Here is a 14,169-nt window from a genome sequence, read left to right on the forward strand (position 1 = left end):
ATCATTATTGTATAAACAACAAGAAGTCGCAAATATGTTATCGAAGATCTATATTATCGTTTTTATTGTCGAAATGACAAGCATGAAAAAAGCATATTGTAAATAAATAAAGGAATGCCTTCCCCATAAGGGGATTGTCACAAAGAACGTACTAGAATTATATAATTCGGAATAGGTCGTAATAGGTTGAAATAGTTTTGAATAAGCGGCAACGTACATGTCAACAAATACACTGTACTGTTCACAGAAACATTAGGTTTTTAATTCAGTCGTCGGCACCGGAACATTTCAATATTTCTGTGAATATATTTTTTTCTATAATTTAAATAAATATATTAAACACTTACAACAAAAAGTTGAAACGGACTTACTTTGCTAGCTCGCTAATTTTTATAAAGTTGTCGTTGCCCAGAAAACAAATGAATGAAAAAACACACGCGGTTGTTCTTTTTTTCTTTAAATGATTGGGATCCGGGTTTTAATTAAATTCCATCAAAATGTAGAACAATTGTACTTACAAACTAAAGCCTAGCTTCTATTCGGCCGACCTCACCTTCAAACTTAATGCACTAGAATATCTTCGATGGAGCTCATTTGTTCTTATTGGCCGATAATATTCATGCAATTCGTTTTCCGCTCCAAATCTTTGGTTATGCCTCGATGTTTCACATGGTCGACTTCACGCCGATGATGGAAGAAAATCGTCGGATAAATGTATTTCGCTTCTTTCGATCAGCGAAAATACATAAGCAATCTCCCACTAATTAAATGACTTAGTTTTGCGGTAAATCGATTGCGTTATCGAAAAAGCTTACACGGTAGACGGCCTCGTGTAAAACATTTGTTCGGTACGAACAAATGCGCACCAACTCTCTAATAGGTCATACTTGGGCGACGGTCCGACGAAGAAGCCGTCTCTCTTCTTTTTTTTCTGCGTTGACAGTTTTCTTTCCCGTGTAGAACGGTTGTGACGTTGGTCACAAATGGCGTGGCGAGTTTGTCGACTGGAATGTTTGATAATTATCGCTATCTAGACTGACCTTAATTCTAATAGACAATTGTGTTTACATTTCGCGCAGCGTCATTTCGCAAGCAAAAGTATCAGTTATCATTTGACTGAATAAAATCCCATAACAAAGTATATTCACAAAAATATTGAAATGTTTCTGACTGAATTGAAAACTCAATGTTTCTGTCACCATATCGGCGTATTTGTTGACATTTATATTATCACTATAATTCCAAACTATTCCAACCTATTTCGACCTATTCCGAATGACATAATTCTAGTACGTTCTTTGTGATATTCCCCTTGCTTACCCCTTGTTCCATGGCCGTCTGATATTTTTTTGAGTATTTTCAGTGTTCCATTCTGGCCACAAATCTGAGACAATTCATTTTTTAAAATGTTCATAAAACGGACACTGTTCGAGTTCACATTAGCTACGATTAGTAATTTGGTGAAAGCAAACGACAAAACCAACGAATAGAAAACAGAAAAAGTGTAGTAAGAGATATTGTAGCATGATGTAGGCGATCGTAAACAATAATACGATCGAAAAATCAATGGCTGTAGAGTAAAAAAATTAAAAGCAACAAAGTATCGAAAGCAAATCGAATTGCATAACCAAGATAAATGAACGTTCGCCATAGACCGTCCAGTTTATTCTTAGAAATATCCCAAGAGAAACTAAGAGAGCAGAGATTTTGTGCATTTCTTGGAAGTTTTTTTTTAGATTCAAGCAACCACTATGAGTCCCAAAACCAAATACTTTTTCTTCGTTGAAAATTTCGATTTGGTCAACATTCGATTTGGTTTACTTCTAGGGGATTTCCACTATTCGCGAACGGCACTTTATTCACAAAATATAAACTTTTCCTATTCATACGTAAAATATACGAAATAAAGTATATTCATTCGCATCAACATCTATGAAAATTCGTATATTTCATTCGAAGCCATTCGCAAATGCCGAATACTGTTTGCGAGATGCGACGTATTGCCGTGATTTGTGCATAAACATTCCTGTGTTTAGTTTGTCAGCGTGATCATTTGCTTCCATTCGCAAAATATGTATGAAACATTCGCTCGCAAATGTAACATTTGTATAAGTCGGAACGCCCTAGGTTTACTTGTTGAATTTTTTTTTTGCTGCACATTAGAAAATTGGATTGTTAATCCGATATTTTTGTTATCAGTTTTAATCGCATAAAAAAAAGATAGCAAGACAAAATTATGTATTGAATAATGGTAGCTTTGGCGTCAATGATGTAGATATCAAATTAACGTATTTGATTTATTTGTAATGATGCGAACATAAACATTTTTTTTTATACGTCAAAGCTGAGCTTGACAATTTGAGCCATATATTTATGAGTTTCACGCGATTTTTTTCTTTTATGGCTTTTTCTTTAATTATTTCATTGTTACGCTAGGTATATTTCGTATCTCTCGTATTTGCGTTCATTCTTCGTCTTTATTAAATGCTTGCTTAACATGGCATAAACAAAAAAACAAATGCGCTCTGCCGAATTCCTTAGGGAATTGAGAGAAAATATGATGTGTGTCACGTCTTTCCATTAACATTTGAGTTACGTAAAGCAAATATAGAATTTTACCGCATTTCTACGCTATAATATCAAATGTGTCAATAAATCAAAAATATAGCATTATTGAGTTGGGCAAAAGAAGAACTTGAAGAAACACTGTCTAAAATTCGAAATGATTGCCTCAGTTCGAGTGAGTTTCTAAAGAAAAATTGACTTTATGTTGAAGTAGCTTAACATTTAATATGTGTAATCCATCAAATGTAGACCGGCACATACCTGTCCACATTCTATATCATGTATAAACACACACGAGGATTATATTGTTATGCATAAAACCCTCGTCTAATTGTCATGGATTTTGACGATTCGTTATCATGTCGCCGTCATCGGTTATTGTGAGCAAAACTATTGAAACTATGATTAATTTGTTTGACTCGTTCGGTGGCACATAGTGCTTCGAAAGCCTCTTATACTCTAAATCTGACAATTATTCATGTATGTAAGAATGCATATCATCTTAAAACAAGAGGGACCATGCCAAAGAAATGTTGATCCGAATCGAATGAAAATACAGTCCATACGTGTTGTATATCATTGAATGTGCATTGGGGCGAAAGTTCCGTTCTAGTTGTTTCGACCCTTATGGCAAAACAAATTGTCCAAGAATGTGGTAACTGAATTCTTCATGGAGAGTTCTGTGCGTTTTTTTATTATTCTTTCGCACTCAGACGGATATATACATGTCTCCCAAACTTGACAATAATTTTTTTCATTTTATTGTAAGGGTGTTGGTTCGGTTGCCGCAACAAATGTGCTTTTCGACTTTGTCATTGAAATTGGAGATATTTTTGTGCATGAAATGAAGACACAAGTGTCAAAATTAGCAAAAGACATATCATATGCAAGACGCAAGTCCTTAAGGCACAAAATAAATCCGATCCGGTGTGCATTATATGTGATTGTGTATGGCATTTGTTGTGATAAAATGCGCCATGATACAATATCGAATTGGTATAATAAGTTGTCTCAACAAAATCGAATATTCTAAGGCTTACTCTAAATAAATATGCAAATCAAGCATCTTCATTTCGCCCGAAATGAGGATAAGAGAGTGGGTCAGATTGAATGAGCCGCACGATTTTAACTTTATGAATTCTTGACATTCAATCCAATATATTTAGAATGTGAGATATGAAGTTTTATGGAAACCAACTAAAATATAAATCTTTGCACAAAATTGTTATGGATTATTTCGATTGTGGATGGCATTCTTGTACCATTTGATAGTACGAGAGACAGAGAAGACAGAGAGAGAGATCCCTTTTGTGTTTTGTGGTTCTCACATAAATGTACAGATGTATGGATTTGTACACGCAGTTGTTATTAGAATAAAATTCATAGCTAAAATATCTGAGAAAATGATAACAAGACACCAAACCAAAACTAAATTTCAGAACTGTCAGAAGTATTTCGATGTCTTGGCATCTTTGATTTGGTTGTGTGTATGTTATTTTGGTATGAGGTGAATGTGCAACATTACTGATACACTTGAATTAATATTTTAAGATATATATTGATGTGCACTTGGATGCCCACATCTTGTGCTTGTTACTTTTCGGTTTCGATACCAAAAATATGAGACAGAGACATAAAAAGAGAATGATTGGAATTCGACAACATTGATGAAGAAATTGTTGTTGAGAATTATCTTAATTTTCTGACAATCATCGACCAGTGTTGAATGCAATGAATACATTCGGTGCATAGAAAATTCTTCAATGAAACTCATAGTCAATGTCTTATTTTTTTTGTTTGTTTATTATTCAAATAGCTCTGAATTATTCGGCCACTGAAGAATGTTTTTAATTGTTATTCGGTTATGTTTGTAATTGAAAGGATGCGCATCATATAAACCATATGCTTCATTCAAAAGGGTTCATGTTTGTTACATTGTTTGTAAATATTATCTGTTTATTGATTATGGTAGAAAACCATGGTATCACATTCAATATACATCTCACTCCCCTCGCATGTTCGTTTCATTTGGCTTGACCGTTTTACCGAACAGAAATCATATTTCATGCGTCACACGTTGACCACTCGACACACGACCGTCTCGAAAAAGGGGTGCATATTTCACATCCCTAATTTATTAATCGTGCACGCATTCGAAATGTTGATAAATGCCGTGTGCTTATGTGATATTAAACGTATTGTAACCGAATGACCAGTGTACGATGTCAACAAATTACCATACTGACATTTTCTTCGAAATTCGTTTCAATTTAATTTTGGTGTTTGTTGCGTTAAACAACAAAACGGTCATAAGTGATATTATCGTTGTGTGTACGTGTTCATGTGAGAATTTCCAAAGACATTCGACACAAGCCACATAAATTAATTAGGAACATCTCGGTGTAACGTTGACGTCGTTGAAAACGGCAAATGAATTGACTTTAGCATATTTTACAAACGATTCTCATTTCCTGAATTATTTTCAATTTAAGACGAACCGAATCGTCTTGACCGGAAATTATTCACATCCTTTTACAATTGTTTGCATACGAATTACACTCGGGCATATGATGTTTTGAGTTTGGGAAAAGTTTAAAGACCCATAATAAATCAGCACATCTTTCGGATCGATGACCGTTGCATGACACAGAAGAAGTGTATCGAAAATCGAATCTTAGCTTGGGGAAGGTACGTGTTGACATCAGAATTGAATTTTTAAGGAAAAACAACCTTATTGGTAGGTTTCTTATAAAATGTTCAACCATTTCGAAGAATGGCATGTAATAATGCCATTTGGATTTGAAAGCATATTTTTTTCACAAAAGTAACGACGAGTACAAAACGCATGTGTAATCTACATCGATGAAACTAGCTTGTTCTACTCTTATTCGTGGTGGCAGTTGGAAACATGCTTTCAATAAAAATTGATTGAATTATGTTCATTTACACCAAACATACAAGAAACATCAGAATAGTTTTGACTTCGAAAATAAATAGTTTATTCGTTTTTATTAACACAATTTTGGAAAAACTCAAATAAAAATAACAAAGACTCTTGTTTTCTCTTATAAAATAGTATATTTTGAATTACAACAGCTTCGAACTTCCAGTCTTTCAAAAAAAAACTTCTTCAAATTTCTTTAGTTCAGAATCGATGGTACATGATACTTCACTTCCAGTTCATCGTCAAAATCAATATGAGCTCCATTTTCACTCGAAACATGTCACACACAATAATTCATCGCTTTCGCCGTCTGGAGTAGGGCTCCTAGTAATGATTAATAGTAATTAAAAATAACTTGAGTCGAGAGAATAGAAAACGCTACCGCTATTAACAGTGCCTATCAATAGTTACTATTTGTATACATTTCGACTATTTTGTGGTCTCTAATATCACACGTTGTATTTCGACTCTACAGAACGTTCTTTTGTTCATTTTTCTTCTTTAGATTACAAAATTCAAGGCACTTTTCCTTTTCTTGAATCTTTGAACTGAATTTGAATGTTGAGCATATTTGTTTCTTCTTTTATTTCATCATTTTCAGCAGAATAAAAACTGTTATCTTTATGTTACCTGATTTATAGCGATATCTTTTTGGACTTTCACCAGTTTATGCTTAAATATAGCTAAAATGCAAATTTTTTTGGCTATTTTGAGAAAAATTACTGTAAACAAACTTTAAACATAAACAAACTTTAACAAACTTTAAACATAATATGACCAAATCGATTGAAAGTCGATCCAATATCTATACATTCATGTCTTACTACAAATTCAATGGCAGTGTCCCATCTCTGTTGCTTCATTGCATAAGCGGTGCGTAATGCGCATTGCGTAAGCCGATTGAACTAGTTGTAAAAGGTATGCGTCATCGGCTCGTCTGGCTCAGGTAGCAGCAACTAAAGGCACGTAACAATGGTATTAAGTATAGTTCTTAATTTGTCGTCAGTTTCCTTATCGATCATTTCCACTTCGGACGTATTCGAAGAAAGTTGGAAGGATTTTGGTTGTGCCGAAACATAATTAAGGATTCTATCGTATTTCGTTTCCTTTTTCATCGAATGTTTAGATTTCATTTCAATTTTTTATTGATTCAAAATCGTCTTATTTTTGTTTGAACATTTTTCATAAAATGAAATTTTCGGAGATGTATTTTCAATCTGATTACATTTTTTTGAGGACTTATAGTTACTCAGTTCAATAAATTTGTAAATTGTTTTACATTGTGTGTGTGTGTATGGTTGAAGTAAAATGTGAAAATGAGTTGAAATGATTTCATTCGAATGTTGAATGGTTGTGCCCCTTTAAAATGTTGATTTGTAGGAGAAAAAAATGTACTAAGACACAAGTAAGATTTAAAGAGTTGTTGCGATTTTTTTTTTCTTTTATACTTCATTTAGTCAGTTTATTAAAGTCATGCAAAAATATAGAAAGAATTGCGTTTGCATCTTTGTTGAAGATGTAGTTTTGCCATTTTAAATCGTAAAACAATTTGAAGATGTTTACAATTTCTTATTTATTGAATCATTATATATAAGTTGGGCATTATGATTGTTGTGTGTGCAGTAGAATAGAGAGAGAGAGAGAGAGAGAGAGAGAGAGAGAGAGGAGAGGCAGACCGAGTGGACGTCAAATGGAAAGAAAGAAACAAGAAGTGAAGGGAGTAAGACGTTTCCTTTTGCATTAGTGTTATTACATGTATCCTTAACTTACATCGGGACATTATTGCATATTCGCGGCACAACCAGAATACGCTCGCATTCTATTGCAATGTGATGTTCGTGCAACAAGGGTAGAAGGAAAAACCTGAAGAGAAAGCAAAAGATGTTGAAATTACTGTTGAAAATATAGAAATTGCAGCGTAAGTTGTATGTGTAGTTCTGTGAAGTAGATGTTATTGTATCCGCAAAATGAAAGAAAATAAAAATAAAACGCTCATCCGATTGCATACCTTCTACTTTCTCTCTTTCTCAGTTCGTGTTTCGACTTTATTATCCAGGAGGCTATATAAAAGCATAACCGAGAACGAAAATGAATGAAGAAATGAATGAAAATAACAACAGAAAACAGAGACCGAGCCACGGAATGTATACTTTGTTAAATTCGTATTTTGCAAGAGAGAGGAAAAAAAATGACTTCATTTTGTTCGATTTTTCCCGGCACAAGCAAGCGACCAAGCAAAAGAGAGTAGATATTCGTGTATATACTTTCATCGAATTTAATTTTACTTTTGAAAACAGCCATAAAGTGTATCGTTATGCGCTTTAGTCGAGGCGATCTGTAAATGAAAATAAATACAGATTTCAAGATGTGTATAACATGTACTAACAATTTCAAGTTGCCGTTTTTCTAATATTGCCTGCAATACCTGAAGTGGTGAATGCGCGCGACGAGCACACATAGTCGGTTGATGGTGTATAAGGAGCGGCGCGACGACGGAAAATATACACAAAAGCCAAACTGTGAGAAAATGACAGAAAAAGCAACAACAATCAACAAATGAATGTAGTTAAACGGACGCATTAAAAATGGGAATTAAAGCAGAAAAAGAAAAGTATGAGAGAGAGAGAGCGAAAAAAGCGCATACACGGAGAAGAGAAAGAGAAAATGTAAAATGGAGTGAAATGCAAACAAGATATTTTCAGTTGTGAAAGAAAGAAAATTCGTAATGATGATGATGAACGATAATGATGTCGTTGGAATACAATCGAATCTTCCTCATCGGAAGATGAGAGGAAGGGATATGAATCAAAGCGCATATATCTGCAATTGCGCTCATGTTCAATTAAATGTCCACAACGGCGACGGCTGCATAGACATAAAAGCAACGAACTACAAATGTTTTACAAAATTATCATAGGTATAAAATAAAAAAAAACAACATAACAACGTTCAAAAAAAAAAAAATGTCGAAAAATATGAAAACAATAATAGTGATAGAATTTAATGTGAAACACAAATAACATATCCTAAGCCCAGAGAAATAGAAGATTTTGTGTATTGCAAACACATGAACATGATATTACGAAGAAGATGAGCAATGTTATAATGCACAACACACAAAATCCAAGAATGTCGAAAAACATCGTGCGTGGAACCAACGTAGAGAAAAACCAAAAAACACACAAAAAATATGTTTAAAATGTGAAAGTTTTTTTTTGACGACACAAATGCATGAACCAATAAGAAATGATCTAGGCACATTTATGAGCACCTCCCACTAATATGTGTATACATATTTTATGTGCTCACTTTCACTCACATACATGGTTGACGAAGTCGTCGTCGTTGTCGTCACAGCATGCACACACCATATATACACCCGAACTACACACAGAGCATAACATATTACAATTTTTCCAACTGCTTCTTCTTCTTCTTCTTCTTTTTATTCGTTTCTGGTGTGTATTTTATGCTCTCTCTCACACACAGTCTTGCGTTCTCTTCGTGCTCTTGTGCTCCCTCGCATTTGCTACTCTGAGTGGTATATGGTTGTTGTGTGTGTCGAAATGTTCGCGTTTTCATATCGTTCGTTGAATAACGCACAAATGCGCTGAACCGAAGAGCCAGTGCTCTCTAACACTTTTGTGTACAAACATGTTTATGAGTACAGAGTTAGCCACATGTACGGGGTATACAGTTTATGGGCTATATATGCCGTGTGTTTTCTCTTTGTTGTTATCGTCGTCGTCATCAATGGTTTTGTTGGTGCTGTTTTTATCCCCATTTCCATTTCAGCATTTTGAATATTTGCAGCTTTTAGCGGGTTACATTCAAACCATTTTAAAACCATAGCAGCAAAGAGCCATCATCATTTTATGATGCCTGAGCTGATGTTGCTGGTTACATTAAGAAATGGTCGTGTGTTTGGGATATAGAGCCATTGGATGCGTATGCCATATCCCATTTTATATACATGAATTTCATGAATACATTTGATTTCATTCTTCAACGGTTTCGGATGGTTTTTTTTTTCTTCTTCATCTGCATTTCAAGCGAGATGGTAAGAGAAAGAGAGGAAGAATTGACTCAAGAGATACATCCATCTAATTGTAGGTAGAACATACTAAACGGGTGTTGTCAATACCATCAACCACTTCTCTTCTTTTGGCCAAACTCCCAGCCAAATTGACGTTCACTCAAAAACAAAAGACAAAAAAAAAATACATGACACACAAAGAGAATGAAAGTCGACACAACAGCAACATTTCATTCAATTTTCTTTCGCCCAAGTGAATGGAAATTTTTAGAGTTATTTCGATCGTTCATTCGTCGAGAGCATATCCGATTGTAATGTTCACGTGCCTGTGTGCATGTATGTGTGAATGGGGGATGCAATGACTTTGCAACCATGGCGCCATCATCCATTCACATTTCTTATTAGATTTAAATGCATATTCAACTTTATGTTACACATTTTATAAATGCGCGCATTCGGGCGCTCATTCGTTTGCACGATCTGTGCGCCACATAAAACGTTGCTAAATTGAATTTTTCGTTTATCGCATTCGGCAACAAGCAAGTCACATAAAATGAATAAAAAAAATATAATGGGGTGAATCCTATTCGAATTGATTGGTGGCGCACACACACAACGGGAAATAAGATTTTTCCATTGATTTTTATGCCTCTTCGATTCGATATACGAATCGAACGTTGACGTTTCGAATGAGATTACTTTTAATTTTACCTCGGAAGGGGCTCATTTTTCTTTTTTAAAAATATAAACCTTCTGCTTCGTTATAAAGCATTTTTCTTGCTCTCATTTTATGTGACAAATGTTTCTCTCTCCGCTTCACATTTGGATCAATGTGTGTCGATACAATTTGTTGCGCGCAGCGTCTATTAAATGATCATCAGCATTTTGTTTATTTAATAAAAAAAAAAGAAATTCCCTAATTGATGTCAGATGTGTCGATACAAAACTTTGTCATCCCCGAATCGGAAAAAAAATCCACTTCGACACATTTTTAAAAAAGAGACAATGTGCACAGTTCTGATTTCAGAACCATCGATTCATCATCAAATCTAACTTCATTCAAGATGCGTTCGCTTTGGAATGCTTAGCATTTTTTGAGTGTGCCATTGTTGTTCTCAGTTACATTATCGCTGGTAGATTTATTTTTATTTTTTTTTTCATTTTGTTGCTGTTTGCTGTTATTGCATTGGATTCGTCGATCGTTCGTCTCATCCATACGTATGTATACACAATACACAACCAAAGTCACATCGAGTTTTCTTCTTCGTCGTCGTATTCTTTTCAATTTGTGTGCTATACGTTTTGAAAAATGTTTTCCACAACTGGCAAATTGAAATTCGGTCCGAATATTAAATAGAAAATGTTTTGTGTGTGCGATAGAGAATGAATGAAGAGCGAGAACGAATATGTGTATGCGTATGAGTTTATATGAATCGAGCCATCTCTCGTTTTATTCTGTCTTTCTTTCTATCTTACTTTTTGAGATTTCGATTTTAACTATTTCTATCCCTGTCTCGTCATAGACGAATATATGTGTTGTATATGAGCTTTGAATTGCTCTGCCTTTTTCCCCGTTGTTCGTGTGTGTGTGTACTCATAAGACGCGCTTCTTATCACGCGTTACCATTTTTCGCCCGAAGAACAACAATAGCAACAAGAGAATAGGGTTGAATGCGGACCCGCGCACACCATAATCTCTTTCGAAGAAAAATATTCCGAACGATACACGGTAAAATGTGGCTTAAGACACTCTATATATACACACAGCGAGAGCGCGTATACAATTTTCCTTTTTTTTTGCTTATAATATGAACAACACAACATTTTGTGCTTGGTAAATTTTGTATGGGTCTTAAATATATTTTGCTACATGAAAAATGGGACATGATTTTTCTTACGATTTGTAAATGTTGAAACTGTCGAAGAAAAGGATGAATAAGAAGTAAAGAACGAAAGAAAACGGTGGTGAGCCTATCGCCCCAACTGTTGGCAACCTTTCGAAGATGGCATTTATTCAATTGAATACATTCGATTCGAACATTTCGAGAAGAAGATCGAAAATTCGTTTCGCATGCATTGCAGACATGACTGATTTAGTCAAATAATGTATATATATATATGTGTGTGTGAGGCAAAGGCATTGGAGTGGCGTTTTTCCAAGATTTCACATTTTACTCTTGCACACACTATACACACACGACAAAAAAAGAAGCGGCCAGAAAGAAGGAAAAGAAAGAGAATCGAAGAAAACCCTAAGAAAATTGTGTGTATGAGACGTCGTTATAGGTATACATACATGCCTATATATATATGTGTTCAACACAAGATTATCATAATATGGAAAAATACACACCCAACCGTTCCAATCAAAGCAATGAAAAAGCAATGGAATAAAAAGAAAACAACGAATCCGCACACACACATTTCGACCACGCGTGCTCGTGCACCACGTTTTTCAATTGAACGAACAAGAAATTTTGTTTGTTTGTAAAATTGTTTCTCTTTGTTCTCTCATATTCCTCAGTCTCAGTCCCAGTTTCAGTCTCTTTCTCCCGCGAGCACTTTTTCTTCTTCACTTCATTGCAACGTCTTTTGGAAAAGTTTCAAACAAAGATGAAGAAAACGAATAAAAGAAGCAAAATGCCGCGGCTGGCTATGTATTCAAAATAATAAAATTTATGTATATGATCCGTTTGGTGTGCCATCAAATAAGAAGAAAAAAAAAACCAGCTGCAAGAGAGAGGAAGAGAGGAGAAAAGGATATTTCTCTCTATCGCGAATATTCGAATAAGCCAAAATTTACGTGCAAAGCGTATACAATTTTGTAATTGGACATGAATGTGTTCTACGCCATAGATACAGTATCGCTTGTCAATTTCAAGCACAACGGACAGAAATGGATATGCGGTAAAAAAAAGCATCACTTGAGAATTGAATTACGAGAACTACGGCTAACTTACGAAAAAAAACAACAACAACAAATCGAACGAGTGCCATATTCGAACGAGAAAAACTGAGAAATGTCTTAAGTTGGTTTATTAGTTTTATTGCTCGGAGAATTGTGCATTCCATTCTACCGAATCAATTGATTCAATTTGCATTCGGGATAAAACAAAAACACACACACACACAAATCAAGAAATTTCCGCTCGCACAGTGAGACAAAACAGAACAGTTTCCACTTCATTTTCACTGCGACCGAGAATAAAAAACTACAACAACCGTCAAATCAAATGTCTACAGTCGAGCTATTGATGTCTAGTATTTTTTTAATTAGTATAATTGAATACTTATTCAATTATAAATGCATAGGCTAACAGAAATTTCCACGAAATGCTAAATAATCAATTAAAATACACATATTTTGTAGCTGTAAAATGAGCGTTTCATGAATGGACGGAAAGCGTTCGTTTCAGATGATAATGAGCAATTTTTGGCTGATGGTTTCTCGTATTTCTGAGAAAAATTTCAAATCTTTCAATGAAAATCAAATGATAATGAATTTGCTTATAGTCCCGAAGTATTTCTTTGGCTTTTTTATCTTACCGAAAATACTTGGAAAACTTGCTTGAGAATATATTTGATTAAAATTCAGAGGTGAGATTTCATTTTACGCGATAAGATATTTAAAATTAGAATAGTCAAAACATTTTAAAATATAAATTTATACATTTGAAATCGATTCATGCGAAATGCTTAAAAATAATGAAAAAGTGAAATTTGAAAATTGAAAATTTTTCGAATCTAATAAAATGCGGAAAAATATGTATTATTCGATTAAATTAATTATAAAAAATCAAATCAATTTGAATGCGAATATTCTCGATTAATTCAGTAAAAGGTTATATGAAACAAGTGAAGGGTTCCTAGGCCAAAATGGATTATCAGGGTAAAGATGTTAGGGAACTCAAAGATGAATAAGAAATAAGAAAAGGGATGATTGAAGTGTACTTAAATCGATGACGAGCATGTATCCGCCAACCCGTTCGTTATTTAAAATATGCATAAACCATGTGTATAAAGTTCTCGTTAAGTTTGCTTGGAACGAAGTGTGTTTCCATGAAAAACTTATATAATGCTTGAGAAATTGAAGATGCAAACCTATTTTCTTTGATCACGAATTGACACAAGAAATAAACACAGCAGCAGCAAATAAAAACGACGACGACGACAACAACATCAAAACAGTCGATTCGACATCGAAAAATGCACACTCGTGTTGTGCGAGAGAAAAGTTGAAATAGAAAACTGCGGTACGTTAAAAATTATTTATAACACACATATCACTCGTATTCACTCTGGCTCGCATGTTTTTTACGGTGATGCCCCCCGTTACTGGTTCGCGAATATGTGTTGTATATACATGTGGCATATACGAACAATCTATATAAAAATGTGAAAAAGAGAAGGAAAATGAGTCAAAACATAGAGCACAAACCGATGAAAGAACCATACACACAACGACGTATGAGAGAGAGCGTATGTGCGCACATATACGATACATACATATTTGCTTGCCGTGTGGCATCGTCGTCGTTGTTGTCGTCGTCGTCATAGTCGTCGCTGTTGTTGGTCTCGTCATCGGCTTCGTTCTATTCAACTGCTTTATCGATACATGTGTATT

General features: G+C 34.5%; 1 long non-coding RNA gene across 1 annotated transcript; it reads right to left on the bottom strand.

Annotated features, from left to right (window-relative positions):
• Positions 1–181: 181 nt before the first annotated feature.
• On the bottom strand, positions 182–789 carry LOC116340346. The gene is made up of 3 exons (XR_004201073.1): positions 519–789; positions 372–454; positions 182–297 (listed from the first exon to the last, which is right to left on the bottom strand). It is a non-coding gene; the product is annotated as an uncharacterized LOC116340346 (long non-coding RNA).
• Between the last annotated feature and the right edge of the window lie 13,380 nt (positions 790–14,169).

This window comes from Contarinia nasturtii, unplaced genomic scaffold (assembly GCF_009176525.2).
Source record: "Contarinia nasturtii isolate CC-2019 unplaced genomic scaffold, AAFC_CNas_1.1 Cnas_scaffold_630, whole genome shotgun sequence".
Taxonomy (NCBI): Eukaryota; Metazoa; Arthropoda; class Insecta; order Diptera; family Cecidomyiidae; genus Contarinia; species Contarinia nasturtii.